This window comes from Rhea americana, unplaced genomic scaffold, assembly GCF_003343005.1.
Source record: "Rhea americana isolate MKP2758 unplaced genomic scaffold, rheAme1 scaffold_17, whole genome shotgun sequence".
NCBI lineage: Eukaryota > Metazoa > Chordata > Aves > Rheiformes > Rheidae > Rhea > Rhea americana.
The window spans coordinates 2,188,102-2,199,266 of NW_028185816.1; positions in this window are offsets into that span (position 1 = coordinate 2,188,102).

Below are 11,165 nucleotides of genomic sequence, written 5' to 3' on the forward strand. Positions count from 1 at the left end.
AGGGAATGATCTGAGAATAAAAAGGGTATAAAGAGGAATATTTTTGAAAGAGACAAAGTGTTTTTTCATGAAGTGAGAAATAAAACTCTCTTTCTCATACTTCCAGAATAGTCTTGTCTCCTATGGCCAGCACTGGCAACCGAAATGGCTCCCTTCCTCCCCTTTGGCTATAAGAGGTTTACAGCCAGAGAACACAGGGGCTGGAGATTTAGAGCTTTTGGTCATAAGGAGACAAATAGGGAGCATAGTCTACCTTTGGTCTCTTAAACTAGGTTTGGATTTGGGCTGTTTGTCAAGCTGAACAGAGGTCTCAGACTAGATCGCTCAAAGGACATGGCAGATGCAAATGCTATAAACAAATGGGAGGTTCCTGATGGCGTAATTAAGAGAGAGAGAGAACCAAGTTTTTCTTTTAGGGTTTGAAAGGTTAAAGACAAGACTAAATAATGTCTAGGGTTGTGAAGGACTGCCTCTGACCTTGTGCCCACTAATTGTGTGGTGCTGTATGCTGCCCTACTGCTGTGGCTGTTCAGGTACTGTCCATGTGGGTGGCTCTTCACAGGTGATCAGTCCAAAGCACTACTTTGCAGGGAAAGTCTTCAGAAATGCAGAGGGAGGAGGGGGTCTAGTGTGGACTGGAGCTTCTCATTCTATGGCTTCTTACACCGGAGTTTGTTAATTGTTCTGTGCTGATTTCAAACCAAACAAAAAGGAGTTGATTCATCGTTACTTGTTTATGTATCTCGAATACTTTTTGAAGAGCTGATTTACAGAGGTGTCGGCCTGACGTTGCTAATTTATTGTGTGAAGGTTTTGATTAAAATGCCAAGGAATTTGGTTAGAAAGCTACTCTTTCTCTCATGCATACCTTCTCTCTGTCTGGTCATGGTTTGTTTATTTTTCACTGTTCTTTTGAGTTTTCAGGTCATGCCACAGGCTGAGGCTACCTTTCTGGAGCTTAGATGTTGAAAAGCTCTTGATAAATGATGTGAGAGGAACTCTACAAATATTTTCAAGTCTCCTGAATGGTAGATGGTTCTGAACAAGGTTTAACATTAAAGATGATAGATAGTGTTAAGTCTAGAGTTTGTTCTCCCCAAGCAGAGTGTATATAGCCTGTGATAGACAGGTGTCATTGTTTTACCATGCTTGATGTGATGTGGGGATAACTGAAATACCTCTGTAACATGCTACTGATAAGACTGTATATAGTGTATAAATCTTTATGTATTTATGTATGGCTTTAACCTCTTTTAAAATGTCAGTATCTCTTGACAATATTCTGTATGGTTTTCATTCACAGACTGTAAATGGTTACAGTTGCAACTTCTTTTCTTAGCTGAGATTTTTTTTTCTCTTTTCCTTAGCTGTCACAGTACATTGCACTTGGGTGGCTTATAATAAATATTTATTATTTATATTATTTATAAATATTTTTCTGACTACTGAATTCATATTCTTTTATATGTTAAGGATCTTGCTGTCATTATTGATTCTGGACAGGCTCAGAGTTTATATTCATGGTCAGTGCATACCTTTTCCACCCAGGATACATTTATTTCTCATAGTTTTGCTTGAGCAGTTATTAAAAGGAAGATTTTACTCAGCTGATGAGTGGGCGGTTCTAACTTTTTGTTTCATTTGTGCATTATGTTTTTATTTCTTCTGCTGAATGTTAAAACTGGAGTTGCATGGAAGTTCACCAGGGTTCTCTCTGTCTTCTGCTGGACGATTAAGCTCCTGATAAACTCAGGTAATGTATTTCTAATTTGAATCCTTGCTCATTTATTTTACCGTTGAAAGGAAGAAATCACAAGAGAGACTGAGATTCATGCCATTTGTCTTCTAAGATTTCCTCAGCCAAGGAGGCCCTGGCCATCATATATGGGTCAAGAGTTTTTCCAAACCTAGTGACCTCAGTTAATTCCAACAAATTCCAGTCTAAAGTCTGGCCATAATGCCTATGCTGATTCCCCATGATACCATGATGGGCACCCTCTTTTTCCCTAATGATAATATCTCTAACAAGTGGAATCTAAGCAAAGGTTGTTTTATTAGTTTGCAACTTAATCCCAGCTAATTTGTGTGTTTCTGCTTGTGATAGTGGAGAAGTTTGGCTAATAGTGTTGTGAATACTGTATTCTGAAAACTTTGTTTCATCCTTTTTATGATCATATGACAACAAATGGGCAAGCAAAGATGATTGTACACAAATGTAATTTAAGCCTTTCCCTCAAGCCTATTTAAAAAATCCTGCTAGTCATGTAATCAATTCCTATTTTAAGCAGATGAAATGTTTATAGCATTAAATTAATGATGACATTAATTTAGTGATGTTAAATTGGTGATCAGAGCTTCAAAGTTTTAAATTCTTTCCCAGTCAGATCTAAAATGCAGCTGTGGATTTCTCACAGTGAGGACTGAACAAACAGAAAGGTCCTAGTGAAAACAATAATCATGGTGTAATGCTGTATATCTTGCTATTTTGCATAGTAGCTTTTGTAAATATCTAAGGATTTTGTCTACAGTTTATAAATAACCTTTGTACAATAACAGCTGCAGCAGAGCAGCTCAGATTATGCGACTGCTTTTAAGAGCCTGCACTATACTAGCCCGGTTGTAATCAGGTTGAAAATTTGTTACCTGGGAGTTGAGAAATGAGCCTGAAAGAGGCAGGAAATTGCTTTATAGGGGTAACTGAAATCCAAATAGTCAGGAAAAAAAGTTGTAGTGTGCAGGAGTTCTGCCTGAGAAAGGACTGTGGTATCGAACCTTACATTGGCAGTGATGCTAACTAAACTCGGCAGCAGCGGGGTCTGCAGTTCATCAGTTCTGACATCCAGTAGGTGTCATTGCAGCCAACTGGGATTATCAGTCACAGAAGGCAAGGATGATTTGTCAGGGTGCAGAGTGGGAGAGAGGGAAACCCAAATCGAAATAACATGATTTCAAAACTGTAAATCTGCGAGCACTTTAGGAAAAGGATGTCTCCACTTATATTTAGATTTCTCTAAATATGAAAATTGTGATTTCTCATAACAAGCCTCATGCTTTTGGAGACATCTGTGTTTAGCTTACTGTAGATTAAAAAAAGAAGTAAAATTAATACATTTTCAGTCCCTCCCTAAAATTTGGCTAGACTGAGCAGGAACATGCCTTGTGCGTAAAGAAAAGGCACAGTCTACATAAATTGGAGCTTTGATGAGTTATTACCAGGAAGATTATTTTAGTCTTTAGTGGTTGCTCTACAAGTCACAAATGTTGTCTCTTGGTAATAATAGTTTGTAGTAGATCATAAAGTTAGAATGCAGTGCTAGACTTAGAATCACGCTTTTATCTTAAAAGGACTTTTGTCTTATAACTTGGTGTAATATAGAAGTCAATAGGACTACGCACAAATGTAAGAATCATTCACATAAATCAGAAAGTGCAAATTTAGTCTGTCTTTGTATGTGATGCTGGTGACAATGACATAAAACAATGTTTAAATAAAAATGTTTGACACTGAAGTTAAACATTGCACAAGAGAATTTCTAGTATGCAATATTTTTTTCTCTTAGGACCACTTCTGAGTTCACAAGATGATCTCTGTGATGTTTCTGAATTAATCACAGTAGCAGTTACTACATTGTGGGTAGAGCTTTGGCATATTCCTTTTGAGAATTAAACATATTCAGAAGTTGTCATTTTTTTGGAAATCAGGAAGCCATTCATACAGATGAATTAAGCGTATTTTAAAATACAAATTAGTCTTAGGTGGACAATTTTTATCCATTCAGGACTACCTGGGTTGACTTCAAAGAGTCAGCTTCTATATATATTATTCAAAGGATTGTGCGATTAGGATTCAAATTAGATGTTTGGGAATGCAATATATTGGACATCCTCAGCCCTCCACACTATGTTTGGACTAAGAATAAAGAGTGTAGATGCTTTTAAAGCACATTTTGGATTGATCTTCTCAACACTTGTACAGCTCCTGACTATAAACTGTTTAGACGGCCTTTCGGAAGTTATTTACAAATAATAGAGAGTAGAGCAGGAAGAGCCATACATGACCACAGCAGATGCGTTACTCATGTTAATATTTACTAAACAATGCTAGCTGAAACAGAGAGATTGTGAGCTTAATTTAGAAAGATATTTGGCCTGTAGCACACCGTGTCCAGTACCTCCAGTAGAGCACAGAAACATGGCATGGAAGATAACAGCTCCTTGCAGTCTCCCCAGAAAATGCTACAACTACACAGGCAAATAGTACTGTTTCTGTGGAAACAAAAGATGTACTCTGAAATAAAATTCCTGTGAGATAAAAAGAACAAAGATAATCAAAAATATACCTAGAAAGTGTTGGGCCAAGTCCACAACAATGTAAGTAAACAGAACTTTATAAACAAGGGAAGCTGTTTATCAGTGGAGAGATTTTCAAAACTGGCATAAATGCAGTCAGCTCTTGCTGTAATGATACAAAGTCCTTTCTATGCAATACTGTCTTCTTCAAATGAGCTGAGAATATAATCAAACAGGCTGATTTGAAAACACATCTTTTTCAGTTAAGTATCTTATTACAGTTCTTATAATTGGCACTTCTTCTAGTTGCTTTCAATCTACTGGTTTCAAATAGATGCTTTTAGTCAAAACAACCTTTACTTACATACTGCTACAGACTGAAACTACTGTAACTAAATAATTTCCTTTGGACTTGGAGCTGGTGCAGTTTTGCTGAAGTATGCTTGTTGATGATACATAACCGGCAATTCCAGCAATGATATGATAGACGATCAGAGCTTTCTGATCTTCCAGGAAGCAACTACTAACTATAGTATATTTGTGAGCTTACTTCCTCTGTGCTGCACTGTAGAGCCATTGGTGCCTGCCACAGTGGATTAAAATGTTGCTCCAATTTAAATCACTTTTCTATGCCAGTATTTCCTTTGCAAAATTGTTGTATTCCTTTTCTCCTCTTTGTAATTCCTTCCAAGGACAGTAGTAGGAAGATAATGTGATAGGTGATTCTCTTAGTGAGGAATGCGTAGTGTTGTAGAGCTGTATGCAGCTTATTTCTAAACAGTTAATGAGCTTGATTTATCACACTGTTAGGTTTTGTGCTGGCAGGGTACCTGTGGCGGGTCAGGGGATCAGGCCTCTCTATTCATGTTGAAAGTCTAAAGTTTACTAACATCCTTCTTGTACAAATACGAACTGTTTGATATTAGCATAGGTAATAGATTCAGGATTCATATTGTTATACTGTTTCTAATTGCATACAGACAGTTATGCTAAGACTAAAGAATAAAACGCTTTAACAGTCAAAATAAACATGTAAATATAAAACAAATAAAACAGCAAACAAATGTGTTATGAAAAGAAGCACTAATTTCCATATAAGAGAATCATATTTATAGAGACAAATGATTCTCTGGGATTTATCACTGTAATAAACCCTTTACTAATATATTGCAGACTTGATTTTTCTGTTTAATTTTGTTTTAAACTCCCTTTTCCAAGCTTCAAATAATGTTTTGAGATAGCTTGTTTTTTAATGTTTTATTGTGGTAGTTAAAACTAGTTCTGATCCCTTAGTGCGATGTGAAGAGAAAGTTGTATAAATTTTTTTAGAACTGGCATTTTAGTAAGTTGCATGTAGCTTTTATATCATTTCTATTTAATGGATAACATGATTAGATGTTTAAGAAAATCTCTTCACTGAAATAACAGATACTTTAGTTATTATTGGTTGGACTGGAAATCTTTCATGTGCTGCTTACCCAGGTCAGCTTTCTCTCTGTGTTGATCAATAGTCCACCTCTTAAAACTGGTCTGATAACTGTAATCCTGCTTTTAACTTAGATAACTCCTTTAAGCTCAAGAGATAAAGATAGTGGAGAATCTCCTTATATACTGCAAAGATTATTCACAAGATTAAGTTGGCCCTGTAACCTCTTTTTACACCCTGGGCTTAAAAAGTTTAATATTCCCCTGTAAAAATCTAGATGAGTGAGTGAAGAAGTCGTTCTAACATGTATTTGTTGAATGATAGATGTTAGGAGACAGAGTTAAAGCCAATGAGTTAAAGCCAGTAAAGTTTTCATAACCATATTGCTTTTGTAACAACTTTTGTTTAATTGTCAAAAACTATTTTAAACCTCTATTCAGTGAGGATGCATGCCTTGAAATACCTATATACTCCTTTCCCCTGTGTGTTACTTTACCATGTAATAAATACGTTTGTTATTCTGGTATCTATTTAGAGCAGTTGGTATTAGAGAACAAAATTGATCTGGAAGCTAAAACTAACTTTGATGCATGCCCTATTGTTTATGTCTTTTATTTCAGTATGTTTGTTGTGGGCTAAATCCTTTGCTGGTAAAAATTAGGCGTATCGTATTTTCTTCAGCCTCTGTTGAGAAACAGCCACTTATGAAGCAGGAAGTTGCGATTATTGTGCAGAGCACAATGTGCAATAAAGCAGAATAGGTTCAATAAATGTCAAGATTTTTTTGCCTAATTTGGTAGGCAGAATAGTATTATTTAGAATTTGGAACTACTTTTTCTATAAAGATCCTTAATGAGCCTAACAGCCGAGCTTAATATAGCATCTCTAAGATGGCACAGCTACCTCCACACTGTATCTGATGAAGTAGGGCTTCAACCTAGAGTTAGTGGAAAAGAGTGTAATTTATTATATCATCAGTAGAATTCCTTAAGTTCCTTGGATACTTATCACATACCATCAGAATAAAAGTACAAGTGTATAGGAAAAGAAGAAAAGAATCATGTATTGTGTCCATTTGTATATGTATTAAATTAAGTATACCATAGGTACTTTACATTAGCATATTCATATATCCTACCATACTTTTCAGTAAGTTCGGTTTTTAAAATGTATTGGCAATTGGACAGTATTTGTCATTAGTCTATGAAAGAAACATTTCAAAAAGAAGGCACATGTAAACAAATTTTGCAACTCATCTGTGTTTGAATGCCATATAAAATTAACCTTTTTCTCCTCTTAATGGCGTGTTAAATGTTGGAATTACCAGCTTTCTGAAAACGTGAAGTAGGTGAGAGGTAGATGTGAGCAGTAGCACTGTAGATGTGCTAGATGTTGAGAGGTAGATGTGTTTCTGGATACTGAAGTTTGCACTGAAACTGGAGACTAGAGTAAGAAGAGAAAGACGGAGCCTTCTGGAATCATAGTCTTGTTGCTCTCCATATAGCTGAAGATTTTCTATCTGCTTTCTTTCATCTTCCCTTCTTGTCCACATTATGCTCTGAATTTTAGGGATTTTTAAGGAGCAGGTTGGAGTAAGAAGTTATTGTTAAAACCTATAACTTTGAACACATAGCCAAGTTAGAAAACCCCTCAGATCTGTTTGCATTCATTTTCTGTTCTCTCTCTGCATGCTACTGATGTGAAATAGTATTTGGTAGCAAACAAATAATCCAAATTCTGACATAATCCAGAAAAGAAATGTGATAGAGATCATTCAGAGAAATTAAAGCTCTGCTAATATGGCTGTCTGCTCAGTACTTCTAAAAAGCTATACCTGAGTGCATACAAAGAAATCAGCATGAAGACCATCTTTCTGTAATTCCTCATTTCTGGGAATGCTGATATTTTTTAAAAAAAATGCACATACACAAATCTCTCTTAGGGGGCTGTAACTGCCTTAAAGGTATGTCAGCCTGAACTTAGGAAGACTGAAATATTGCAAAGATATGAGTTGACGTTTTAGGTGTATAGGAACATCCACCCAGTAGACATTTCCTCAGATTAATTTGGTGACTTTTTCCTTTTGTTGTATTCAGTTGCCCAATAAACCTATATGATCATTTTATAGATGATAGTGTAGTATAAACTTACACAAAGCAAGGTTTTTCAGCTTTCCAAAATAAGGAGATGTGTTTATTTGCTTTTTAAAATCCATTTATAAATGCCTATTAAAAAAAAAAAAATTGTCCCAGAGTGTTCTGCAAGTTTCAGTCTTGCAGAATGCTGTGTCTTTGCCTCTCCAGCTCTGATCTGTAGACCAAACACTTGTGTGCTAAGCACAATGAGCTTTCAGCGAATGCTGGTCAAAAAACAAAGGGGGAAAACAGAAGGAAAAAAACTATATTTTCAGGGAATTGTTTGTCTGACCTTGGTGGAAATTACTACTTCCAGAAGCAAAACATTTCATTCTTTGATTCTTGTCCTTCACCTTGGAGATTATTATTATTTGCACATATTAGCCTTTGTTAGTTCATTCATGTATGCATGGGATATAGCTCTTTTTCGTTAGAATATTGAAATAATACTATTTCTTTTTAGCAGAGGAAGTGTAATTTTTTGCATTCCCTATAACCAGGGGGTTTGGTGACAAAGTAATTTTATGTTAAGTTACATTTTTAAATCCAAAGTGTCTAATAAGATAGATTATGCAGATATCATCAATAATCATTGTTTTTTGTGTGTGGACATTGCACATTCTCATGAAAAGGCTGCCATGACTTTTGCCATGGAAATTCTAACTTAGACTGGATGGTTCCTCTAAGGTAGGGATTTAGTATGGTTTTGGAGTGTAAAATTTAGCACGCATGTTATAATTTATTTAACTGTTGTAAAAGACATTCAACTTTGTGAATTCTAAGTGCTTAAATTCCTGAGTTCCTGAGATCATTGCTGATACCAGGTGAAGTAGTTAAGCCTGGAGCAAGGCATGAATAAGAGACCAGAATTTAGCCTTTTGACAGGGGAAAGGAATACCATGTAGAACATACCTACCCTGGAAGGACAATGTGAACGGTATAATAAGCACAACTGCTAAAGTAGTGCATGCATAGCTGTAATCTGTTGGTAGAAGACTCACCAAAAGCTGAGAATTTGAACACTTCTCTGATTTAATGAGAGCAGTAGAGGAACTCAGCTCATCATGAACATCTGCCTGTTTGCACTTGCTGTCCCTGAGACTCTCTCCGTTTACAGTACTCTGTGGCAAGCTCTCCTGTTGTCTGGATTTTCTTGTGTTGAGGGAATAAGGGTAAAATTATACGTATTTCTCAGTTTGTGGTGGATGGTGGGGTCCTTCTCCTTGTCTATAGGCTGTTGTCGTTATTGGTTTTTAATTTAAGGAAGGCCTTTTTCACCCTCCTAAAATTCTGGATGGTTTTCAGGGGTGAAGATGAACAAAGAATTGTTCCTACTGCATTAGAAGTTTTTTTTTTCCTCCCAAGTATCTCAAAGACAGCAGACAAAATACAGCAGTTCTCTCTGAAGAAACAAATGCTGACTCTCAGCAGTGCACGAAGTAGGCTGCATCAATCAGGAGACCAGGAGCACTAACATGAGGCTTACACAGACAACCACACATGCTTACACACATACTCTCTGTTTACCCTCCCATCTGCCCACTCATATAACGCAAAGATTTTCTGGAAAGCATTTGTATACACCATTCATTTATCTGTACAGAGTATAGTAGTTCTGCAAAGAGATTTGATTTTGTGAATTGTAAGTGCTTAAATTCGTACAAATTTAATTAAAAAAAATTTTTTTTTTTAGCAGGGATGTAGCCTCACTCTGGGTACAGAGTATTGCTCAACAAAGTGAAATTATTTTTGGAAATAATGAGGGCTTTGGTTTTGTAGAGATATAGGATTTACTTTAGTGTCATATATGAGTGTGGCTATCAGAAAAGATAAGGGGAAATCATTGCAACATCTTTTTTCCTTTTACAAAGTACAATTAAGAGTAATGTTATTTGTAATTGTTTTAGACTGAGATTTTTCAAAGCTGCTCAACTTTGGCTTTCTATTTACCACAGCAGCATCTTCCCCTGAGAAACACAACTGAATCTTAGTATAGTACTATGGCAGTGTAAAGTGATTAGAAAATCTCTGCAGCTGGTAGAAAAGGGAGCAGACACTCCCTAAAAATCTCCCTTCTGTGGTTTTATTAATGGACATGCTCAATAAATGACCTCATCACATAGTGCATATTGGGAGTGAGGGGATTTACTGGGAACTACAGGTGTTCCTAGTGGCCCATAGACAGTCTGGGGAGACAGCAATGATTTAAGCATTTAGGATTCTTAAAATTGTACCAAGCACTGTTCTGGGTGACAGAACAGCCCACAGTCAAGGAGCAGAAAAGTGACTTACATGTGTTATTCATGTGAACACAGTCAGTATTGCTTTTTGGAGTTTTATAGGAGCAGAATTAGGCTAATACTAAATCCTGAGTCTCCTTGTCCTCACAGGAGGGTCTCAACTGTGTCTGTAACCCCAGGATAGGAACCAGGCCTTTCTGCATGAGTTGTCAGGGATAGCTGAGTGAGAACTGCAGGGTGAGATACAATTGTAGATAAACAGCACTATTATTCACATTTTTAATGAGCTGTCTATGATACCTCATGGTAAATATGACAAAGAAAAAGTAATGACAAAGAGCTGTCATAGCCAATTCTCTGCAGTTTTGGCTTTCAAAACACTTATATCGGTTTCTGGCAAAAAATGTGGGAGTGGTAGCAGCAGCGAGTGAGCGAGCAAGAGAACTTACCCTGGAATATAGTTTCCTTTTTGCCAACAGCAAAGAAATTATAAAAACAAATTCTTGGCTGAAAACTTAAAAGGATAGGTTTGGAATGTTATCTTAAAGAACGTTACAATCTTGGAGCTTCCAGTCATACCCCAGATAAAGCACTTTGTTTATACATTACCCCATTTCAAGTACAATGGCTTCTATGGTAGAAGAGCTATCAATATTCATCCTGGCTTTGGATGGTATATGTTAACTTAATTGCTCGTTTGCTTTTTCTTCCTATAACCTGCATTCTTATATGTGATGCTCACGATCTGTGTTTTCGCAATGAATAGTGCTAATTAACTTGCTCAAACAAATTGCTTGCTCTAGTTCTAGGATTTCTTCCTTTTTGAGTGTAAATGCAGAGGAAGCCCATGGAAAGCAGTAGAAATGTACAGGTTTTATATCAGTGTGATCTGGAGCAGAATCCAGAGAGAGTTTTTAGTAAAACCTTTTACCATCTACTTCAGACTTTGATTTTATATTTTATATTTGTGTTTTATTTTAAAGAAAATCTGACTTTTTGAATTGTTGGGATTAAATTAATGTTACCATGGTTATATTGATGAATATCTAAAGTGCAGCAGTTCCAGAAATATGC